This window comes from Piliocolobus tephrosceles, chromosome 17, assembly GCF_002776525.5.
Source record: "Piliocolobus tephrosceles isolate RC106 chromosome 17, ASM277652v3, whole genome shotgun sequence".
NCBI lineage: Eukaryota > Metazoa > Chordata > Mammalia > Primates > Cercopithecidae > Piliocolobus > Piliocolobus tephrosceles.
Window position 1 is genome coordinate 69,885,429 of NC_045450.1, and position 25,243 is coordinate 69,910,671.

Consider the following 25,243-nt stretch of genomic DNA (forward strand, 5'->3'; position numbering starts at 1 on the left):
CCAGAAGCCCTGGCCTGGCCCCCTGCTCAGGCTCCCCTTTGCAGGCCGGGCTCCTGGAGTCCACCTGGGAAGGTCTTGAGGGCCGGCTCTGCTGTGCTGCACTGGGGGCCCTGCCCGCTGCCAGCCATCCCCATCACTCACCCAGCAGGTTCCTGCTGAGGACCTGGTCCATGCCAGCCCCCGGCTGATGGCAGTGGACATGACAGATGCACTGGGACCTGCAGCCCCGCTGGGAGAGGCTGGCCTCCCCTGCTGGGGGTGACTGAGGGTCATTCAGAGGCCCCTGCACCCTGCCCCAGCAGGAGATCTTCTGTTCTCAGAGCCTGTAGCTCCTTCATGAATCCCCTGCAGGCAGTGGTGTGAGGAACCTGGGCCTCGGAGTCAGATGAGGCTGGGTCAAATCCCAGCTCTGCCATTGACCAGCGGGGTGAGGGCAAACGGGCCCATTGCCTCTCCAGGCCTCTGCTTTCTCGCCTGTAGAATGAGCGGAGGAGGATGTCACTTTACAGCCAACCTCTCCGGGCCGCCGCTGATTTACTCACACATCCACTCCCGGTCACCACGCGCTATGCTGGGTGCTGGGGATGTACGTGACAAACAAACCTCCGGAGGCTTTCAGGGATGGCGCGTGAAGGGGAGACTGGCTCTGGAAAGGCACGGTGTTGCCGGTGGGTAGCTGGGTCCTTATCCCAGGGTCTCACTCAAAGGCTCTGCATCCAGGCCAGGGTGGCCTCACAGGAGGGTATCTGATGAGGGTCCCTGGGGACAGAGAAAGTTTGGGTGGGTCCCGGGTGCCCAGGACCATGGGGATGTACCCCACAGTCAGTGTGTGGTTGGAGCAGTGTTAGGAGGGAGTCAGGGCGCCTGGCTCTCGTCCTTATCCTTGAATGGCCTGGTGACTTTGGAGGAGTCATGCTGTTTCTTCCAGCCTCAGTTTCCCTGGTGTCCAGGCCCTTGGTGTCTCAACATTCCTGCTAGGGCTGGGTGCTTGATGAGGAGGGACCGCACCACATGCTGGGGATTCACCCTGCCATGTCGCTGGCGGAAGGAATCATCAGAGTGCTCCCTGAATAGTCCCCGGAGTTCTCGGCCATCGCCCGTGGCATCTCAGCTGGTGCTCCCACTCGGTGCTCCTGCCTGGTGCCTGCCTGGGGCTCCAGGGGCGGCATAGCAGCCACGCCCTGGACCAGGCCCCTTCCCTGACACTTTGCCCGACACTGGTCTCCTGCTGCCTCAGCTCCTGACTCCTTCGGGTCCTTGTCCCCTACACCACCTGTCCCCTTTCACACAATTCCAAAGGAAACTTTGGTGCCTCTAGACCGGGGACCGCAAACTCTGTGAAGGACCAGATGGTAGATATCTTAGGCTTTGTGGGCCATACAGCCTCAGGCTCTGTGCCCCATACTCTCCCTTGTTATTTTTTTTTAAACAACCCGTTAAAAATGTAAAAGCATTCTTAGCTCAGCCTGGGCCGGAGTTGGCCGCTGCCTGCTCTAGATTGGCAGGATGGGGGGGGGGGTGGGGTTTGCCACGTGTTGGGGTTTGCTGTGTGTTGGGGTTCGCCGCGTGTTGGGATTCACCTTGTGTTGGGGTTTGCCGCATGTTGGGATTTGCTGTGTGTTGGGGTTCACCGCGTGTTGGGGTTCACCATGTGTTGGGGTTCGCTGTGTGTTGGGGTTCGCTGTATGTTGGGGTTCACTGCGTGTTGGGGTTTGCCGTGTGTTGGGATTTGCTGCATGTTGGGGTTTGCCATCTGTTGGGATTCACCATGTGTTGGGGTTCGCCGTGTGTTGGGATTTGCTGTGTGTTGGGGTTCACCATGTGTTGGGATTTGCTCTGTGTTGGGGTTCACCGTGTATTGGGGTTTGCCGCGTGTTGGGGTTTGCCGCATATTGGGGTTTGCCATGTGTTGGGATTTGCCATGTGTTGGGGTTCACTATGTGCTAGAGTTTGCCATGTGTTGGGGTTTGCTGTGTGTTGGGGTTCGCCATGTGTTGGGGTTCACCATGTGTTGGGGTTCGCCATGTGTTGGGGTTTCACCATGTGTTGGGGTTTGCTGTGTGTTGGGGTTCACCATGTGTTGGGGTTTGCCGTGTTTTGGGGCTCACTATGTGCTAGAGTTTGCCATGTGTTGGGGTTTGCCATGTGTTTACTGCATCCAGCGTTTCTGTTTTCTGCTCACTGTGGCCCTGACCTGCAGAGCTGCACGTGAATTGGCTCCTTTAACTCTGACAACAACCCCATGAGGTAGCCATGATGATCTCATTTTACAGATGAGGAAACTGAGGCATGGAGGATTAAGGAACTTGCTCAAAGTGTCATAGCTGGCCAGGGTAACATCCTCCGTCCGCGTGTCTGACCTCGGCATGCACTTCCTTGCTGTCTGTGCCCGGCTCCTGTGCCCCCACCCCTGCTCTGATCCTTTGGCATGCAGAGGAGCCTGCATTCTTTTCTTTTTTCTTTTTTCTTTTTTGAGATGGAGTCTCGCTCTGTCGCCCAGGCTGGAGTGCAGTGCCCGGATCTCAGCTCACTGCAAGCTCCACCTGCCGGGTTTACGCCATTCTCCTGCCTCAGCCTCCCGAGTAGCCAGGACTACAGGTGCCCGCCACCTCGCCCGGCTAGTTTTTTGTATTTTTTAGTAGAGACGGGGTTTCACCGTGTTAGCCAGGATGGTCTCGATCTCCTGACCTCGTGATCCGCCCGTCTTGGCCTCCCAAAGTGCTGGGATGACAGGCTTGAGCCACCGCGCCCGGCTGCATTCTGTTCTTGACCTCTTCTGCGTCTCTCATGGCCCCCAGCTGGCCTGCATCCCCCTGGACCACTGCCCCCTCCCACTCTCTCCCTCATTACCATCACTGCCCCACATTAGGGAGAAACCCGCAAGCACCTCACAGTTCTAGAAACGGCTTTGACAGCACCTGCTTCCCACGGCCAGCCCGAGGGTCACGCAAGGCCAGGAGGTGTTCCCCGGCTGCTCAGCCCACATTCTGCAACCCTAGATCGAGGTGCATGGCCATGGTCACGGCACGTGATCCCGAGGCTGGGAGGGAGAGTCTGGCCGGCCGCCTGACGTTGCTTGCTGGGCCTGCCCTGGTGATCCAGGCAGCTGAGGCTGAGGGGGCTGCTGGGAGGGGGCTAAGGGTCCCTATCTTAATCCTGCCTTTGACCTGGTCTACAAAGTGACCAGTTGGTGACCTAAAGCGATTGGCCACCAGAGACTGGTACTGAGCTTTCCCACCTCCAGGGATGCTGTGATTTAGCAGGGGATTTGAACAGCTAATTCACATGAAAAGAGACACAGCAGTAAATACATGGGGACGCGGTTACAGTCCAACTATTAGCATACCAAAAACATGGTCAGACTTGGTGCTGGTGAGCTGCAAAAATATGGCTCATTCATACTGCCGCTGGCAGCGTAGTTCTGTGCCATGTTAGTCTTTACTGAAACCATTTGTCAGCAGGTATCAAGAGTTTGAGAGGCCGGGCGCAGTGGCTCAAGCCTGTAATCCCAGCACTTTGGGAGGCCGAGACGGGTGGATCACGAGGTCAGGAGATCGAGACCATCCTGGCTAACACCGTGAAACCCCGTCTCTACTAAAAATACAAAAAACTAGCCGGGCGCGGTGGTGGCGCCTGTGGTCCCAGCAACTCGGGAGGCTGAGGCAGGAGAATGGCGTAAACCCGGCAGGCGGAGCTTGCAGTGAGCTGAGATCCGGCCACTGCACTCCAGCCTGGGCGACAGAGCGAGACTCCGTCTCCCAAAAAAAAAAAAAAAAAAAAAAAAAGAGTTTGAGAAACACTGGCTACTTTGACCCAGGAGTCCCACTTCTGGAAATGTGTCCTAAAGAAGTAACTCGTGACCGGGTGCGGTGGCTCAAGCCTGTAATCCCAGCACTTTGGGAGGCCGAGATGGGCGGATCACGAGGTCAGGAGATCGAGACCATCCTGGCTAACACGGTGAAACCCCGTCTCTACTAAAAAATACAAAAAACTAGCCGGGCGAGGTGGCGGGCGCCTGTAGTCCCAGCTACTCGGGAGGCTGAGGCAGGAGAATGGTGTAAACCCGGGAGGCGGAGCTTGCAGTGAGCTGAGATCCGGCCGCTGCACTCCAGCCCAGGCGACAGAGCGAGACTCCGTCTCAAAAAAAAAAAAGAAGTAACTCGTAAGAAGGGAAATAATAGGTGCACAGAGTTGTTCTTTGCACTGTTATTTACCAGAGTGGAAACAAAATCCAAATGTCCACAGTAAGGTGTGATTGAGAAAACTGCTGTGTTCCCAGCACTTCAGGAGGCTGAGGTGGGCAGATCACTTGAGCCCAGGAGTTCGAGACCAGCCTGGACAACATGGCTAACCCCATTTCCACAAAAAATTAGCTGGGCATGATGCCTGTAGTCCCAGTCTCGGGAGGCTGAGGTGGGAAGATTGCTCGAGCCCGGGAGGTCCAGGCTGCAGTGAGCTGTGATTGCACCACTGCGTTCCAGCCTGGGCAACAGAGTGAGACCTTGTCTTAAAAAAAAAAAAAAAAAAAAAAACCCAGTGATGTCATGTTGAGTGGCCATAAGCAGATGCCAGACTGTACACGTGTCCTGATTCCAGCCTTAAAGAAATATGCCTGTGTAAGTTGAGGCTGGGAGGAATTTGGGAAGCTGCACGAGGCTGTGATTAGAAGGTGATGGGGGTGCCACCCACTGCCCATTGAAACATCCTTTAATGTTGTCACCATGTCGTCTTAGCACTAAATGGGAGGGAGGCATTCTTGTCACTTGAGCTTGTCATCTCTGGCAGTAGGAGAGGAGCCACTTGGACTCTTCTAGCCAAGACCCAAGCAAGCTGTGTGATCTTGGAAAGGTTGCTTTGCCTCTCTGGGCCTTGGGTTCCTTCTCTGTAAGATGATCTTTGGGCCAGGAAGCTCCCAGACTCTTTCTCACAGGTGAGGGCTGTGCCACTTGACCTTGTTGGGATGCAGGTTTTGCTGATACTGGCTGTGGGGCCCTTGAGTGCTCAAGGAGCATTTATTGAGTGCCTCCTGTGTGCAGACACTGGGCTCTGTGAGCCACAGGCATGCTTACCCACACCCTCCAGTAGGTTGGGGATCCCGATACCACCTCTCTGGGAGTTTGTTAGGGCCTCACTCCTGGGGGGTACCCGGCCCCCTGGCCAAGCTGCCCCTTCCCATGCCAGAAGGTACGTGGGGTGCCAGGAGAGACTGGTCTCAGCTTCAGGTTTGTGTGTGTGTGCTTTTTTAAGGGAATGTCTTTCTTGCTAAGCACTTTATTATTGCTGACAAGCCACTGGTATGCAGGGTGGAGTCCCGCATCGTGACTCCAGCCAAGCATCACTGCAGCCTGAGTGGAGTGTGAGAGCTGTGAGAGCTGCGTTCCTGTCCCACTCTGCCACTGCCGCGCTGTGTCACCTTAGACAAGCCACTGGCATGTCTGAGCCTCGCTTCGGTCATCCATACAGCGAGGCTGCACCTTCACAGCTTCTCTGCAGGGCTGAGGGTCTAGAGGGGGCCCTGGCGTGCAAGCCCTTTGCAGGTGGTGACCTGGGGTGGGAACCACTTGCAGCTGTGTGGTTCCCATCTGGCTTGGAGAGACCAGGGGTGGAGTGAGATCCTGGGGATGGGAGGTGTGGACCAGGGCGCCCCATGGAGCCTGATGGGGTGCTGGGCACCTGCGAGACAGGTGTCAGTGCCTGCCCAGTGCTGCTCTGCTCCTGCGTCTTGAAGCTGGGAGCTGACCCGGGCTCTTCCCCCGAGTTGGATGCCGCTCCTTGGGGAAGAGTGATTTCCAGCAGGGCTCCCTTCCTGAAGTCACACATAGCTTTGAGCACGTGGATTTCCAGGCCCTGGGGGGCTGAAGGCTTCTGTGTCACCTCCGTGCTGGCATTGCTTGAACCATCACCCATCAAATGGTTTCCGACTTGGGGAGGATTCCTGTTATAGGCTGAGCCATGTTCCTCAAATTTGTGTGTTACAACCCTGACCCCCAGTTCCTTGGAATGTGCCTGTGTCTGGAGATAGGGCCTTTAGAAAGGTATTAATAATTGGGCTAGAGACCGGGCGCGGTGGCTCATGCCTGGAATCTCAGCATTTTGGGAGGCTGAGACGGGCAGATCACTTGAGGTCAGGAGTTCGAGACCAGCCCGGCCAATGTGGTGAAACCCTGTCTCTACTAAAAATACAAAAATTAGTTGGGCATGGTGGCAGGTGCCTATTATCCCAGCTACTCGGGAGGCTGAGGCAGGAGAATCGCTTGAACCCAGGAGGGAGAGGTTGCCGTGAGCCAAGACTGCGTCACTGCACTCCAACCTGGGTGACAGAGCAAGACTCGGTTTCAAAAAAAAGCAACCTGGGGTGAAATGAAGTGGGTAGAGTGAGCCCTAAGCCAATAGGACTGATGTAGTCATAACAATAGATTAGGACACAGATATTGCACAGAGGATGACCGTGTAAGGACATGGGGAAGATGACGTTTTCAGGCTAAGGAGAGAAGCCTCAGGAGAAACCCACCCTGCCCACACATTGGCCTTGGACTTCCAGCTCCCAAAACTGTGAGAAAATACATTCCTATTGTGTAAGCCACCCAGCCTGTGGCACTTCGTTATGGCTGCCCAAGAAAACTAATATGATGCCCCACAGACATCTATGAGGGGTGTCCGCCCACTCGCAGGGGTGGCAGCTGAAGATGGCCAGCTGTGTAGGAAGAGGGGGCGTCTGTGTTTTCTTAATGATACCTTATTGCTGAATGTCTAGAACAAACCGTAACTGGATGTGGTGGCTTGTGTCTGTAATCCCAGCACTTTGGGAGGCTGAGGTGGGAAGATCACTTGAACCCAGGAGTTCGAGACCAGCCTGGGCAGCATGGCAAGACCCCATCTCTACAAAAAATTTAAAAGTTAGCCAGGCAGCTGGATGCGGTGGCTCACGCCTGTAATCCCAACACTTTGGGAGGCCGAGGTGGGCAGATCATGAGGTCAGGAGATCGAGACCATCCTGGCCAATATGGTGAAACCCTGTCTCTACTAAAATACCAAAAATTAGCTGTGGTGGTGCCTGCCTGTAGTCCCAGCCACCTAGGAGGCTGAGGCGGGGGAATCGCTTGAACCTGGGAGGCGGAGGTTGCAGTGAGCCGAGATCTTGCCCCTGCACTCCAGTCTGGCAACGGAGCAAGATTCTGCCTCAAAAACAAAAACAAAACAAAACAAAACAAAACAAAGTTAGCCAGGCATGTTGGCCTACATCTGTAGTCCCAGCTACTTGGGAGGCTGAGATGAGGGGGATCGCTTGAGCTCGGGAGGTGGAGGCTGTCGTGAGCTATGATTACGCCACTGCATTCCAGCTTGGGCAACAAAGTGAGACCCTGTCTCTAAAAATTAAAATAAGAAAGAACAGCTCCCTCACCCCCGACTATTATCATAACAGTCAAAGGACCTTCCTGTGTACTTTGTCATTGCCATGCTTGCGGGGCACATGTCCAGGAGCGTCATTTCCGAGCCGAAGTGTCACGTGTCTGGGCTATGGCTGCTGCACAGATTGCAACAACCAGCCCGTGTGTGATAGTCAGCAAGGCGGGCTCTGCTGTGTGAGGAAGACGCCCCCAGCTCAGGGAGTCCAGAGGCTGGACTCACACCCATCAGGAGTGCCCTTGCAGGGACCACATGACCTTGAACTGAGCTCAGGCTCTGAGCTGGTTCTCGAAGGGTGAAGAACATTGAAGGGCCCCGTTGCCCAGCCTGTGGGGGTGGGGAGCAGAGTCCACAGGCGGCTCAGACTCGCAGGCCCTGAGGACAGAGGGCCCCAGGCTGTTGGCAGCTGTGCCAGGTCAGTCACGTGGGAACAGAGGCCTCAGTCCTCCCCGCAGAGATTTTCTGTGGCTGCTTCCATGAGACAGAGAAAAAGAGAGAGGGCTGTTAAGGGAGGCGGAGGCCATCCCAGGGCATCTCTTGCCAGGCTGGGGGCTGGCACCGGCATCGTTCCGCTGGGTACATAATATCCCATAATAGGGTCTGGCTGTTTGGAGTGCACAGAGAGAGAAAGAAGACTGACGCTGTACGAGTGTCGGGTTCCGAGACTGGCCTGCCTGCGGGCCCCTCCCTTGGTGGGTGGCCTCTGCTCACCCGCGAGAGCAGCTCCGGAGGCACCACCTCGGGGAAGCCGACTGCTGGGGTGAGGGCCCCCCCCGCAGATTCTTGTCACCCAGAACCTGTGAGTGTGACCTTGTTTATAAATAGGGTCTTTGTCCATGCCTGAAGTTAAGGTGAGGTCATACTGGATTTGGGGCGTATATGCAGGGACTGATGTCCTCCCAAGAAGATTTAGAGACACAGACACAGGGTGCAGGCAGAGATCGGACTGATGCAGCGACTGGCCAGGCGATGCGTAGGATGGTGACTGAGCCCCCAGAAGCTGGAAAAGGCAGGGAGGAGCTGGCCCCGGAGCCTCAGAGGCAGCACCTTGAATCCAGACTTCTAAGTGAACTGCGAGAGAATGACTTTCTGTGCTTTTCAGCCACCCAGATGGTGGTTCTTTATCACAGTTGCCTTGAGCCACTAATACCTGGGCCCTTCTGAGGCCTCCCTCACTGGCCTCTGTGGCCCCACCCCGTCCCCTCTCACAGACCCCGTGTGGCGCAGGCGACTGCAGCGTCCCCCGCACGGCCTGGTGTCCTGGGCGGGGTCGGCGGGTCTGGCAAAGCACAGGTCTGCAGTGAGTGAGAGGATGCGGGGCCCTTGCGAATGGATAGGTGGGCGGGGATGGGGCGGGAGAGAAGGGCAGGGCTGACTCTGAGAGCGGACCCTGTGGCCACAGGAGGGCTGGCCCCTTCCCTCCCCATGTCCACTCTCCCCGCTCCTTGCCCGGTCTTGGCCTCTGTGGGTGGCAGGTGGGTGGAGGCACAACGCTAGGCCCAAGGCCTGGTTAGAGTGCCCAGAGAGGAAAGGGCTGAGTGTCCAGAGCCTTGGGGGACAGGCCACCGTGAACACTGACCCTGTCACGGGCGACACAGACGTGGGATTGCGGCCAGAAGTCAAGTGGTTACAGAGCTTCGACTCCACATTCTACTCTGTGGGGTCAGATCCCTGCTCCTCGGCTTTGAAACCCTGTGATTTGGGTCATTTAACTGCTGCAAGCCTCACTTGTCTCATCTGTGCAATGGAGGTGCAAAATAATATCTGCTGGTCATTATTCTAAGTGAAGTAACATAGGAATGGAAACCCGAAAACCATATGTTCTCACTTGTAAGTGGGAGCTAAGCTATGAGTACACACAGGCAGTCAGAGTGGTACCATGGACTTCAGACACTCAGAGCGGGAAGGATGGGAGGGGGTCAGGGATAAAAACTACACATTAGAGACAGTGTACGCGACCCAGTTGGCGGGTGCACTGAAATTTCAGAATTCACCACTGTATAACTCATTCATGCAACAAAAAGCCACGTGTATCCCAAAAGCAATTGAAATAAACATTTTAAAAAATAATAATATCTGCCTTATAGAGCTATGGTGACAGTCACATAGATGCCTGTTAGAGAAGTGCCTGGCATGTGGCTGTTGTTTATTCACTCAGCAAACATTCACAGAGTGCCTGCTCTGTGCCGCACACGGTTCCAGGCACTTGGGGATCAAGGAGTGAACACCACTGCTTTCAGAGCACACTTTCTGGGGGGCGTGACTAGTATGGGATAGTACGGGTTAAGCTGGCTTTGGAGGGCTAGCCTAGGACTCTCAACTCTCCCCCTCCCCTGTCCCCACCCCAACCCCACTGGTTGCTGCTTCTGTCGCAGAACAGGATCAGGTTGTCAGCTGCCAACTGAGACACGAGGGCCTTTAGTCACCTGGAGGCCTGTCCCCAACCCCAGCTGTGAGCGGAGCCCTTGGAGGGGTGGGCCGGAGACATACTTGACTGGTGTTCCCTTGAGCCCTGGGGGTCAGCCCAGAGCCAACAGGAGTTGGGGAGGGGCAAGCCCCTCCTGTCCCACCCTGCCTCTGCCTGCTCCCAGGACGGGGTAATGTAGTGAGACCCCATCTCTACAAAAAATCAAAAAATTAGCCAGGCATGGTGGCGTGCACCTGTAGTCCCAGCTACTCAGGAGGCTGACTGGGGAGGACCACTTGGGCCCAGGTGATGGAGGCTGCAGCGAGCTATGATCCCACCACTCCAGCCTGAGCGACAGAGCAAGACTCTGTCTCTAACAACAAAAGATAAAGCACTGTTATTACCAGCTCTCTCTATTACCATACCTAATAGTGATATGTTATCTAATTATAATAATTCATAGCTAATATAATATTTGTTTAAGTAGTCATAATGAATAGAAAACCTTTAGCTTACTACACGCGTCAGGAACACAAACTGACATCTGTGACCTTCACTTCATATCCAGGAGATCGGTACTTTTCTTATCTCTCTGGGACAGATGAGAAATTGAGGCACAGAGAGGTTAAGCTGTTTTCCCACAGACAGGTGTAGAGGCTGCATTTGAGCCTGGGCTGTGCTCCTAGCACCTGCTTGGAGGTGCTGTGTTCGCCTCCTCCGGCCTCTGGGGGACTCCCCGGCCCCAGACTGTTTCTGGGGCTGTCCCTGGAAAGATCCAGCACTTGCTGCTCAAACTCACTCCTGTCTCTTGCTGGCCGCCTGGCTTTGAGCAATCTACAGAACTCAGTTTCCCCAACTGCAAAATGGGGTTGCGGCACCCCCTCTTTGGGTTCTCTTGAGGAATGGGTGAGGCAGCTTGTGTGGGAGGAAGGAGCGGGGTGCCGTGGTTGACACAGGGCTGTAGAGGCGCGAGTGGGTTGGATTTGGGGCCTTGGCTGCGCCAGGTAATCCTGAGATAACCTTGGGCCACTGACTCAGCCCCTTTCTGCTTCCGTTTCCCCATATGGAGCGTGGGGGTGATGAGAGTAGCAACTTCACAGGTGTCTGGGCGGGTGTCAAGCTCCCTGTGACGCGGTGCCTTGCATAGGCGCTCAACAAATGCTGGGCATGGGGAAAAGGGTGGGAGGCAGGAGGAGGGGACTGGGGCAGGCCCTGGACGGGATGTGCCTCTCGGAAACAGCTTGTCTTCATTTCTGTGCTGTGTTTGGGGTTGGGAGCGAAGCCTGGTCAGGTGGGTCAGAAGAAGTCGCCACGCCTGAGACCTTCACGCGAGGGCTGCTGATCCCTCCGGAGGACCGTGTGCCCTGCAGAGTGCGAGAAGGTGGGAGCTGGAAGGTCCCTGAGCCGGCGGCTCCTCCGTTCCGAGTTTGACCAGGGGGATCCCAGGCTCAGAGCATGTGTGACTTTCCCAAAGCCACATGAGGAGTGTGTTAGAGGTGATGCTGGGTGAAACGGGATGATGTCCTTGGCTGGCTGTGAGAATTAAATGCCTGAATACGCAGAGAGGGTTCAGAACAGGGCCTGCTGCAGGAAGGGCTCAGTGAAGGCTAGCAAGCGGGAGTATCTCATTCTCTGCCTCAAAGCTGAACAGCCCAGCGGTCTCTCCTGAGCCCTCCTGTTGCTCACGTCATTTTTTCCTGCTGTATCCTTCCCCAGTCCTCCTCCTCCTGCCTCCTCCTGGAAGCCCTCCCTGACCACCACCTGTGCACTCCCTGTCCCCAGTCAGAAGTCCTTCCAGCCTCTTCTTTTTTTCCAACAGAGGTTTATTTTTTATATATATTTTTGAAACAGTCTCTCTCTCTTACCCAGGCTGGAGTGCAGTGGCATGATCCCGGCCCACTACAACCTGTGCCTCCTAGGTTCAACCAATTATCGTGCCTCAGCCTCCTGTGTAGCTGGGACTACAGGCACACACTACCACACCTGGGTAATTATTCGTATTTTTAGTAGAGACGGGGTTTCACCATGTTGGCCAGGCTGGTCTCAAACTCCTGGCCTCAAGTGATCTGCCCGCCTCAGCCTCCCAAAGTGCTGGGATTACAGGGGTGAGTCACCGCGCCTGGCTCCTTTCAGCCTCGTCTGATGCTCACTGTGCTGAGGTTGTTTTCTCCTAGGGTTTCCACTGTAAGTCATAAGCTTGGGGGTCCGGAGCACCAGGTTCGAGCCCCAAGTCTGTGTGTCACCCTGTGACTCGGGAGGGGCTGCTGAACCCTCCTGAACCTTCATGGCCTCATCTCAAACACAGTGCACATTCTCAGCTCCTAAGATTCTTTGAAAGAGAAGTAAACCCCTTCACTGAGTGCACGTTTTTGGAGACCTGCGGAGTGCCAGGCATGCTTCTGGGGCTGCAGGTGAAATGAGACGTGCCGTTCATAGTGGTAACGTGGCCTTTGGAGCAGTGAACCTGGGTTTGAGCTCAGCTCTGCCGCTTGCTACCTGTATGACCTCCCAAACTGCTTTCTGCCTCTAGGCCTCACTTTCCAAATCATATGGAAAATGGGAGTAAGAACAGGCCCGTGGGAGTCCCGCAAGTGACGGGCCCAGCTCTGTGCCTGGCTCACCCGTGACCTGCCTTCTGCAGGTCCCTGCTCTGTGCGTCCGGCTGGTCTTGTGTCTGCTTTATCTTTGCTTCCACAGCTTCCAGCATGCAGTAACCAGGCACCCTTTGCATATTTTTTATAAGAACCAAATGACCTATTGAATGTCATGTGTCCTTCCTATGTATTCTGAAAGTCCATGCGGATTGTTTTTTTTTTTTTTTTTTTAGATGGAGTCTTGCTCTGTTGCCCAGGCTAGAGTGCAATGGCATGATCTCGCCTCACTGCAACCTCGACCTCCCATGTTCAAGCGATTGTCTTGCCTCAGCCTCCCAAGTAGCTGGGACTACAGGCACACGCCACCACACCTGGCTAATTTTTGTATTTTTTTTTTTTCGAGACGGAGTCTTGCTCTGTCGCCCAGGCTGGAGTGCAGTGGTGCAATCTCGGCTCACTACAGGCTCTGCCTCCCAGGTTCAAGCGATTCTCCTGCCTTAGCCTCCTGAGTAGTGGGGACTGTAGGCACCCACCACCATGCCCGGCTAATTTTTTGTATTTTTAATAGAGATGGGTTTCACCATGTTAGCCAGGATGGTCTCGATCTCCTGACCTCGAGGAGACAAGTGGCCTGCCTCGGCCTCCCAAAGTGCTGGGATTACAGGCGTGAGCCACTGTGCCCGGCCTAATTTTCATATTTTTAGTACAGACAGGATTTCATTATGTTGGGCAGGCTGGTCTCAAACTCCTGACCTCTAGTGATCTGCCCGCCTCGGCTTCCCAAAGTGCTGGGATTACAGGCGTGAGCCACCGCGCCCAGCCAAAAAGACTGCTGTCCATGTGGTTTTTAAAAAAATGGATTCTATTTTGACACTTTGGTTGGATCCAGAATAATATCTGGGGGGAGCTGATTAAAAGTAGCTTTGGGGCCCAGGACAGACCTACCACATGAAGCTGCTGGCCTGGGGCTGGCCTGGGTCCTAGCTGGTCAGGGAGCCTTCGTCCTTGGGCCAGCTGTCTTGGACCACCTTGCACTCTCTAGAAAGCCCCCTCTGACAGCATGAGTACACTCATTGCATGGCAATGACAACAGACAAATGTTCTCATTCTTCTTCCATCCCACTTCCATCTCCGAATGTCGCCTGTAACACTTTGGTCATATCATGTCCTCTGCGTCCGTGCACCTGACCTGTCTCCTGTGGTCGTTTCTTTCCTTCTTGCGTTTTCCAGAATTGCATTTGGAGTCGCCCCTTCCCCCTTCTGCAAGCCACAGCCCCAAGACTGTGGGACCACCAGCTTTGCTTTATGCCCATTTTACAGATGGGTTCACGAAGGGCTCCCAAGCCGACGTTTCTCTTTGTTTCTGGCCTGGGCCAGGAAAGGCAGGCTCTCCTGGTCTCCTGGCCCTGCGGGTGACAGGACTTCCTTTGGAACAGGTGGGCAGCATTTCCCAGGGTGACCCCAGCCTGGGGGATGGGAATCCCTGCTGCTATTTTCGGCTGCTCCAGGTGGGCCCTTCATTCTCCCATGAGCCACAGCTGCCTAGACTTGCTGGCCTGTGTGCCCTTACATGATGTCAGAGCATCCTTCTGCCTGGGGGACCAGCACCCCACTCTCGGCCCCTCACTCTTTCTCAAGGAGCAGGGGGGAATCCCAAAACATGTTTCCCACCCCTCCGGGCCAAAAGCAGCTTGGCGTTGCCCCGCGCCTGGGATTTCAAGAGCTCTTCTTGGTCTGCTTTCCAGTGGGTGGCTGTGAAAATGGCACTTGGTTTCAGTTAGGAGCTGGGGGCAGGCGGGGGTCTGGTTTCCCTGCTCCTGGAGGAATTACCGGACCACATGTTGCCAGGAGCCTTGGCTGGGAGAGGCAAGCGAGGCTCCAAGCCGGCGAGCGGGCGGCGGCGCAGATGGAAACTCGATCACCCCCGGCTCAGCAGACTGTTTGATTTATTTTAAAATCAAGCAGATGGCTGCAACAGGGGTTTGTTTAAGTTCAGCTCAGAGCCGGGCCCGCGGCCAGGAGCCTGGGGCAGCTGTGCCAAAAATTTTTCAATGACTTTGGTCGTCAAACCACCTCTTCCCCTCCCTTTTGAACTTCAGCCTCCCCACACAGGCGGGCTTCTCGGGCCTGCCCGCTGCTGCCCGCTTGCCCTGGCCCGTCGCGCTTTGTCTCTGTCTTGCTGCCTGGCGTCTCTGGCTTTGCCGCTCTCGTGCTCTCTTGCGCTCTCTGCACCTCTGGTGTCTGCCTCTATCCCTTTTTCTCTCCTTGCTTCGGTTTCTCTTTTTTGTCTCTCCATCTCTCTCAGTATTTGTCTCTGTCTCTGATTCACTCTCTCCCACCACTTCCTCCCCAACCCTCCCTGTTGCAGGAAACCTTCCCAAATCGTGCCCCCCACTGCTTCCTCCAGCTTCCTCCTACCCTGCCCCCACCCCCCCGCTCACTCCCTCCTCCAGTAGCCCCTCTCCCCCTCCCTGGCCCAGCAAGGCACATGGGAGAACAGCCAAGCCTTTGTGGCCATTCAGCGTCCTCCGGGCTGCCCCCTCTCCGAGACCCTGCGGCTGAGAAAACCAGGCCCCCAGCCGTAAAATCCTGGAGTCACCAGACCTCTGAGGTCAAGTGGCGCAGCCCCCGCCCAGAGGCAGGGAGGCCGGGGGTGCCGGCCTCGTGGTCACAGGGTCGGCATCTGCAGCTGTCCCTCCCGGGCTGGGCGGGCGGGGGGCCGGGCTGTGCGAGGAGCCCCACTGTGCGGCTGGTTTGCTGGGGAGGTCAGCTGCAGGCTACTGGCCTGGTTCACACTCCCCCAGCACACGCACACACACACACACATCCCACGTACATGCACACACACATACCATGTACATACACTATCTACACCCACACGCATACACAGACACATACCACATACATATACACACCCCCCCAATGCATACATCCACATGTCTGCACATGTGTACACATACACACACACACACACACTGCTTATGAGCAGGGTATGCCACATCCCTGTCCCTCTAAAGGGATGTCCTGGTCCCCTGTTCACATGGCAGCAGGTTCCCTAGACCAGGCACCACCCATCCAGCCCCAATTCTGCAGCCAGGACTGCCCCCTGCCCACATCCCCTGACGGGGCCAGGACGTGCTGCCTGAATGGTCTCCGCCTCGGCTTCCTAAACAATATGAGGGTTTGAAACAGCAGCAGCTCTTTAAGCCCAGGGCCAGAGAGGCACACTTGCCTTCCTGTCCAGGCGGGTGGGGGCTCGGCCCCCAGCCACCGTGACACCTCGGGATGGGGTGCAGATGGTACACCCTGTCTCTTGCCTGGGCTAGGGGCCAGAGCCCACATCAGGCCTGCTTGGGGCCCTGGTGTTTTCTGCCTCTGATGGAGAGGCCAGCTTTCTGTTGATCTGGAGGGAGCTGACTCAGCTGCCCCTCCCGGCCCCTGTCCCACAGGGTCAACCGTGACCAGCTGGGCTGGCCTCAGGGAGGCCAGGGGAGGCCCACAGCAGCCTGGTATCTGTCAGCCTCGGGTCTGCCAGGAGCCTGGGGTGCGCAGGCCCAGGGCATGGGGGAGAGGGCAGGACACTAGTCCTCTCCCTCCGGGCCACATATATTCCACAAGGGGATGGATGCTGGCACCCACTGCCCGTCCCCGTTCCCCGTGGCTCCGGTGGAGCAGCCTTCCACGCTTCAGTGTAGACATCGGCCTCTCCCTCCAGCAGACTCTGCCCTGAACTGGACCCACCAGACCTTAGGAACAGATTAGTCCAGAATGTCAGCACGGGATCCCCGGTCCCAGGCTGGGGCCAGTGCAGGGCTTTCCAGCCCAGGCAGGCCCCTGCGTCGGTGGAGAGGTCCCTCAGACCACAGGGTAGGCTGGAGGCATGCCCCCTGCTTGCGTGAAATGGGGTCGCCACATTCCACTTGGGGATTATCTTCATGGTCCCGTCCCTTTCAGTTAGCAGTTCTCCGGGACGTGCCTGATGGTTCACACCAGGCCACCAGCAGCTTTAGATCTTGGAAAAACACCGCCAGGAGGCTGATAGCTATTTTTCACAATAGCCGATTCCCACCCCCGGCAGCCGTGCACCAACATCTCCTTGTCGGATCAAACAAATTTGGAAATCATAATGAATTTTAGTGCCTCCTCGAACACAAATGAAGTCCAGGAAACGGAAAACGTGGCCCAATTAAAAACGTGTCTCCGTCTCCGCGTGGACTGCCGGGAGGAGATGTTTCTCATTGAAGACGCCCTCTCCGAGGGTGGGGAGCTTTTGTTGACTGATTTTCTGTCTCACTGGTCTCCCGCTGCTGATGGGCCTCCCCAGGCCTCCCTTGCAGCAGAAGTTTGGATCCATGCAGAGCTTCCTTCATACAGTGGCTTTTCTCTGTTTTCTTACCATTTTAGTTGTGCATGCAAAAGAAGAACATAAAAATTGAAAAACTGTCTTCTGTATAGCTAAAAATCATGCTTGCAGAGTTCTTCAGAATTTCATTTTGCAGATAGTCTTACCGGATCGCTTTCCTCTAGTTTTGTTTTTTTCTGGTTAGGGATGAAGGAGAGGCTCTGTTCCCAGGTACGGGGCTGGCAGAGTCAAGGCTGCCATACTCATTTGTCTCATCTCAGGAAAAGGCAGGAAAAAGTCTTCAAGCCTATGGTTATTATAAATCCTATACACTCCTGAATTCAGTCATGCCAAATGGAACCAGAAGCATGTTTTTAACCTTTTTAAAATTGTGTAAAAATAGTCTGGGCACATTGGCTCACGCCGGTAATCCCAGCACTTTGGGAGGCCAAGGAGAGTGGATCATTTGAGGTCAGGAGTTCGAGACCAGCCTGGCTGACATGGTGAAACCCCGTCCCCACCAAAAATACAAAAATTAGCTGGGCGTGATGTTGTGAGCCTGTAATCCCAGCTAATCGGGAGCTGAGGCAGGAGAATAGCTTGAACCCAGGAGGCGGAGGCTGCAGTGAGCCAAGATCGTGCCACTGCACTCCAGCCTAGGCAACAGAGCAAGACTCCATCTCAAAAAACAACAACAACAAATTGTGGTAAAATACACGTGACCATTGTAACCATTTTATTTTTATTTTTTATTTTTTTAATGTATTTATTTTTAGACAGTCTCGCTCAGTTGCCCAGGCTGGAGTGCAATGGCATGATCTTGGCTCACTGCAGCCCCTGTCTCCCAGGTTCAAGCGATTCTCCTGCCTCAGTCTCCCGATTAGCTGGGATTACAGGCTTGTGCCACCATGCACAGCTAATTTTTGTATTTTTAGTGGAGATGGGGCTTCACCATGTCGACCAGGCTGGTCTCAAACTCCTGGTCTCAAGTGATCCACCCATCTTGGCCTCTCAAGGTGCTGGGATCATTCATTCATTCATTCCACAGAGGTTCCTTGAGTATCTACTATGTGCCTGACACTGTTCTTGCTGATGATGGTATAGCCGTGGATGACAGCTCCATCCCTGCCCCCGCCGAGCTTACTTTCTGATGGCAGGGGATGGGGGTGCTTGGTTTGCGAATGCAAAAATAAGTTGGCCAGGCGCAGTGGCTCATGGCTGTAATCACAGCTCTTTGGGAGCTGCATTTGGCCTCCCACTGTAACCATTTTAAAGCCCACAGTTCAGTGACATTTAGGACATTCCCAAGGCTGTACAACCACCACTTCCCTCCATTTCCAGAACTTTATCATCACCCCAAAAGGAAGCCCCATCCCCATTATCAGCACTATTTTTAAGACATTCTGGAGGCAGAGACGCTTCCTCCCTTGGCGATTCTGGGGCACATGGCACGTCTCAAAGCCCCAGGAGAAGAAAGTGTTGTCCGGTTCCTGTGGGAGGGGCCCTGTCCCACGATGCTGGTGGGGAGAAAGGAACACAGGACCTCGGTAGAAAAACCTGCCCTTGAAGGATGGGCGTGAAAAGGGAGAAGGCAAGGGAAGAGGAGGGTAAAGGAACACGCAGGACGGATTCCAGGAGCCAAACTCATTAAAAAAATATTCTCGTTCTGGTTGGCAACTGAGAAACTTAATATTTGGGCTTAGCTCAAGGCTCTACAAATTAGTGTGCTTGGTTCCAGTTTGGGTTTATAGCTTAATTCAGCTGGAGCCCAACTCCCTAGGTTCCTGGATGCTGAGCTCCTGGCAGTATCCTCATTCATTCATTCATTCATTCATTCCACAGAGGTTCCTTGAGTATCTACTATGTGCCTGACACTGTTCTTGCTGATGATGGTATAGCCGTGGATGACAGCTCCATCCCTGCCCCCGCCGAGCTTACTTTCTGATGGCAGGGGATGGGGGTGCTTGGTTTGCGAATGCAAAAATAAGTTGGCCAGGCGCAGTGGCTCATGGCTGTAATCACAGCTCTTTGGGAGGCTAAGGTGGGCGAATCATGAGGTCAGGAGTTTGAGACCAACCTGGCCAGTATGGTGAAGCCCTGTCTCTACTAAAAATACAAAAAAAAACATTGGCCAGGCATGGCGACGCATGCCTATAATCCCAGTACTTTGGGAGGCCGAGGTGGACACATCACGAGGTCAGGAGTTCGAGACCAGCCTGGCCAATATGGTGAAACCGCGTCTCTACTAAAAATACAAAACAAATTAGCTGGGCATGGTGGCGTGTGCCTGTAGCCCCAGCTACTTGGGAGGCCCAGGCAGAAGAATTGCTTGATCCCAGGAGGTGGAAGTTGCAGTGAGCCGAGATTGTGCCACTGCACTCCAGTCTGGGTGACAGAGAGATTCCCTCTTGGAAAAAAAAAAGTGAATAGTAGACCACGTGAGATCACAGGGAGCTGAATGCAACACAAACATCACACACACACACACATACACAAAGCTGAAGACACAGTTGGGGTGTTGAGCAGAGGCTCTGGGAGGACTGCCCCATAGATCCTGTGGTTGGGGCCCTCTATGCAGAGCCCAGGGTAGAGCCAGAGCCGGCCAGGAGAGGGGTGTTGCTGGCAGAGAGCAGAGCAGTCAGTGCAGAGGTCCCCAGGAGGGAACAGGTGTGGGCTTCCTGGGAAGAGCAGGAGGCCAGCAGGGCTGGAGCAGTGAGCACAGGGGCTGTGCATGGGGCGGGGATTCAGAGGTCAGCAGGGCCTTGGGGCACAGAGTTCACTCTCCGTGGGAAGGGCACCCACTGGGGGAGTCCCTAGGGAGATGCAGCCTGATCCACATGAACCCTGTACCTCCGCTGCCGGGTAGAGAGCCGCTGCAGGGGCCAGTGCAGTCACGGTTTTAGGGAATGCATGGAGCCCCACAAGGATACATTCATTCGCCTTTCAGGTGTCTTTGGCCATTCTGACACCACTCTCTCTCACTGCACAGAGAGTCTTGGTGTGGAATTATTGTCTTCAGAGCCTCTCAAACACTTGGAGTATATGTGATATATTGCTGTCTAACAGAATGCCTCAAAACATTGTAGCCTAAAACAATAAATATTTATCACCTGTCAGTTTCTGTGTGACAGAAATTAAGGAGCAGCTTAGCTGGCTGCTCCCACGCAAGGTGCCCTTATCAGCATGTCAAATGGGGCTGTGGTCTCATCTGAAGGCTCCACTGGGGTTGGGGGATCCACTGGCCGGGTGACTGTTTTGTGGCTGTTGGCTGGAGGCCTCAGTTCCTGGCCATGTGGGTCTCTCTAGAGGGCTGCTGAAATGTCCCCACATTAGGGCGCTGGCTTTCCCCTAAGCAAGGTGAACTCTGCAGTGCCTCTGATGGCCTGGTCTCAGAAACCACACCCTGCCACTCTGCCATACTCACTTCCTTAGACACGTGTCACTAAGGGAGGCATGTCAGAGGGTCCATGGACATGTTTTAGGGTTACATTCTATTTATGTTGCTTGATACTGATTGCCATTTTATGACAGTCATCTATGGTTTTAATTTATTTAAGCTTAAAGAGTGAGTTGATTTAAGGAAAATTATGAAGTAAAAAATATGAAGTAAAGTGATGGTGAAGGACAAGCGGAGGGAGCGCACCTGGATGTAGAGGTGGGGCCTGATCAAGGGGGTTGCTGGCAGCGCACAGCTCTGCAGCCCAGATGGCCTTGGTCGGAGTCCTGGCTCTGCTGCCTACAGCTGTGTATCTGCGTGGGCATCTCACCTCCTTGGGCCTCAGTTTCTCCTTGATAAGGTGAGGGAGCAGGCTGTTGCTGGTGCTGTTGTAAGGCTTAGCTAGAATGGAGTCTACACAGGGGGCTCAGCACATGGACGGGCAGGATGGATGTCCCCTGCTGGGAGGTGGCCTGAGCCTCAGCCTTACTGGGCTGCCTGTGGTGCTGCCCGGACTGGTGAGTGTGTGTGTGTGTGTGTGTGTGTGTGTCTAGATGAAGGAGGACGAAGGAGCTAGCACCCGTCTGCTCCTCTGAGCAGTGGTAGCACTTGGTGAGGCTGGAAGAGACTTTGCAGGGCTCTTCATCTGGCCCGAAAACAGAGGTTCTCCGTGCAGGAATAAGTCAGTCAGGTAGCGGCCATCCCCACACCTAGGGCTCACCTGCCCATCCAGCCACCCACACATCCTCTTTCCATCCATTCACCCACCCACCCATTTTCCTTTCATCTTCCATCTGTTTATTTATATACCCGTTACCCATCTTTCCTGAGTCCTTCTTTTCATCCATCCATCCATCCGTCTGCCCACCCATCTGTTCCTTGGTCCATCTATCCATCCAACAGGCAGTGGGTTTTATGCTAAAGACATAGCAATGAACACAACAGCCCCTGCTATCAGAGAACTCCAGCCTGGTTGGGAAGGCCTGTTCGTGCATGAATGGAGAAGATGGTTAGTCATCCTGCAGTGGCTTAGTGAGCGCCTGCTGTACTCAGTGAAGGTTACCGCATGCAGGCCTCTTCTCACGGAGGCCTCTTCTCACGGACCTCACGGTGGACATGTCCAGAGGATGAGGTGCCAGAAGGGGCTGTAAAATCAGCTCTACCTTGCAAGGGAGGAATTACTTGAATGGGATCTTGAGGGATGTGCAGGAGTTGGCTGGGTGGGTGAGAGATAAAGGGTGGTCCAGGTAGCAGGAACAGCACAGACAGGGCCCAGGAGGCATGAGAGCGTGGCGAGCATGGGAAAGTGTAAGCAGCCGGGCAGTCTCTGAGAGAGCAGCGGGGAGGTTCTTGCATTTTGGGGCTGGATGCGGGGTGGTTGGGTCACTTGAGGGAAACATTGAGGGTTGGGGAAGATCAGGGCCGGCAGAGAGGAAGTGGGAGGGGAGATTCATTTCAGGACAGCCCCAGGCTCTGGAGCACCCACCACAGTCTGGCTCTGCACTGGACCCTGGGAGATGGAGACTGATTGACTGGTTGACTCATTCATTCGTTCTCTCACTGTTTGCTGAATGCTGGCCTCAAGCCGACCAGGGGCTGCAGCGGTGAACAAGACAGGCTGGGCCCTACCTTCACGGGGCTCACACTTGAGTTAGGAGCATCAAACATTTAAACAGATCAGGGCTGGGCGCCGTGGCTCACGCCTATAATCCCAGCACTTTGGGAGGCTGAGGCGGGTGGATTACCTGAGGTCGGGAGTTTGAGACCAGCCTGACCATCATGGAGAAACCCCGTCGCTACTAAAAATACAAAATTAGCCGGGTGTGGTGGCAGGTGCCTATAATCCCAGCTACTAGGGAGGCTGAGGCAGGAGAATTGCTTGAACCTGGGAAGCGGAGGTTGCAGTGAGCTGAGATCATGTTGCCCGCACTCCAGCCTGGGCAACAAGAGCGAAACTCCATCTCAAAAAAACAAAACAAAACAGATCAACGCAGAGAACACCGTGCAGGGGAGTGAAAGAGGGAATACCTCGGGAGGGGGTGTGTGGTGGGGAGCATGGCCTGGGAGGGCCTCTCTGCGGAGGAGGCAGCAGTCAAATGGAGGGCAGTGGGCGAGCGGCTCTTTGGGGCTGGTGATCCGGGAGGAGGGAACAGCAGCACGGTCAGAGGCCCCGAGGCGGGAGTGAGCCTGGCTGCTGGAGGAGCAGTGCTGAGTCCTGGCACCCCCGGAGGAGCCCTGTCACTTGGCTCACAGTGAAACATGAGTCAAATCTGGGGGTAATGTCAGGAGCTACAGACGGAGGGCTTTGCGAAGGATTTGGTTTGTTTGTTTTTTTTCCTGTGGGTGCTGGGGAGCCATTGTAGGTTTTTGAGCAGAGGAGGGTTGTCCACACTGCTCGTGGCCAGCAGTGTACAGGATGGCTAGGAGGGAGAGGGCAAGGCTCTGGGGCCAGGAGCTTTGGGGAAGGCTGAGTCAGTGCGGCAAAGGCCCAGGCTTCCAGGTCAGCTGTGCCGGGGTTTGAACCCCCACCCTGCCATGGACCAGCTGTGGGAGGTGGATAGGGTGCTTTCGCTCCCCAGCCGCAGTGTGCTTTCCTATAAAATGGGAATAATGATATTGCCTGTCTCTTGGAGTTGCTGTGGGCATTCCAGGAAGTGTTACCCGTCAGCAATGCAGTCCCTGCCTGCAGTGTATGCCTAATGGGTGCCGTTTTCCAGGCCCTGCGAGCATGGCATGAATTACAGGTCACAGGCACCAATGGGCCAGATCCGCCATGTCTGGGTGGCTTTGGAAAATGAGAGGGCCAGTGGTGACATACGCTTGAGCCCAGAAGACTAGTTGGCAGAAAGCATCTTCTCAGAAAAGGAAATTGCACAGCAAGATTTGAGGCCGCCTTCTGCCTCAGTTTACCCCACTGGAAGGCACCCTGGGGCCCCCTACCCTGGGGCCTTTGGTCCTCCGTGGAGAACGAGAACATACCCGAAAGAGTTAAGCCATCCCCAGCCTTGCAGCCTGTTCCGAGCTGGGCAGGGCCTGGGCATCCCAGGAGGGAACAACTGCTCCCGCCTCACCAGATGGACGTCCACGCTGGGCCCAAGGGAGGGTGCGACACCTGCCATCCCCACCAAGGAGGAAGCACATCACTGGGGATTTGTGGAGTATGGCCGGAAGCGTGGGGGTGGCAGCATCGTGGGAGCAGGGGGCTGAGGTCTCCCTACCTGAGAAGACGCCCCGCTTTGTAGGTTCCGTCTGGGATCTGGTGCAGCACCAGCGGCCCAGCGTGCGGGTGGGTAGGGGGGTGGCAGCCATGTTGGGTTGAGGGGGTGGCCCTCCCTGCAGTCAGCAGCAGGCTGGAGCCAGCTCCGGCCTTGGCAGGGCGGACACAGTGAGAGTGAGCTACCTGTGCTGTGTCAAGGCCGGGAGTGGACTTGTGGCTGCTGTTCAGGTCACTGGGGCCTTGGCCTCTGCGCCCCTCTGGCCTTCCCTGCCCCACCCGGTCCCTCCTCTCACTCTGCCCCGCCTTCTCTGGCTAGTGCGGCATCCAGTGTCTCTTGGGCACTGTCTGTGTGCCATGCACTGTGCTGAGTGTTTCAATGTGTACTAAATTATTTCATACTCATATGAGTCCCATTCTATAGAGAAGGAAATTGAGGTTCCAAAACTTGCCTAAAGTCACACAGCCAGCAAGTCGTTGAGCTGGGATTTGAACCCAGGCAGGTTGGCTCCAGAAGCCACGCTCTTAACTGCCTCAAGAGACTGCCTCCGGAAACCAATATTCAGTGAGAGTGGAGAGCGTGGTTCGCTGCTCCGGGGTACAACAAATGAGCTTTTCCTTAAATCAGAGTAAATCTAAGTGTGATTCTCTTGGTCCTTTTCTCATGGTTGCAAGATAGCTGCCATGGCTGCAAGCATCACATTCTCACATGATAGCATCCCAAAGCAGGGTGGGAAGGGGTAGAGGGCACTCTTGCCCTTTTCTCTTTGGGGGAAGAAAGTGTCTCCCAGGAGGTTTGTGCAAACCTAGGTCCAGGTGTCCAGGGCTATGCGACATGCCTGCTTGTAATTGAAGGGGTTCTGGGAACGTCATCTGCCTCCTCAGTCTCTGTGGGGGACAGGCTGGGCCAGTATGGCTGCTGGGTAGGTAGCTGAGTCCCTGCTCCATCACGGGTTCTCCCAGCAACCCTGCACTGTTTAAGTGGTGCTGTCTGCATTTTACAGGTAGGAAAACTGAAGCTAATTGGTTGGGGTCTTGTCTGGCCTCCTTTAACCCCATGCTGGCATTGAGTGCCTGTGCTGTCTGGTTTGTAACCTCATTGTTTGTGTTTTAGAACTGCTGCTCCAACTGGCAGTCAAGGACAGAGCTTATTTATCTTTTGTGTGTCCTTCTCAGGCTCAGGGCCAAGCTTCTAGAAGGTTCTAAATCACTTTGTATTACATTGAAAGGGCTTATGTTACCCACGCCCCTTTCTTTTTGTGAGTGACACAAACCCAACTCAAACTCACTCAAGCAAAAGAGGGTTTACTGACTCGTGTAACCAATGGGGTGACATTGGCTTCAGCCTCTTGGATCCAGGTCTCACTGACTGTCTCTAGGCCTCTACCTCTCCCCACTTAGCTCTGCCTTTTGCTGTGGGGGTTCGTCCTCCAGCAGGCTCCCCTCGTATGCTGTCGGAGATGGCCACCGGCAGTTCTAGGCTGACGTCTAGTGATCCTGGACATGTGGGGAGAGATTCCTAGCGAATACCCAAGGGCAGATTATAACTGGCCTACCCCAGGGCACATGCCATGTCTATAAAGGGGGAAAAGGGTGTATTAACTCACAGCCCTCCTGGGCTAGAGAGGGACAGGTGCTGGTTAGATAAAATGGAAAATTCCTTACTACAAATGAGTGTATGGAAGACTAGATGGATGGAAAGATAAGTATGGATGGATGGATGGATGGATAAGTGGACGGACAGAGGGATGGATGGAAGGATGGATAGAATGGAATGGATGGATGGATAAATGAATGGATGGATGGATGGACAGATGGATGATGGATGGATAGAAGGATGGAT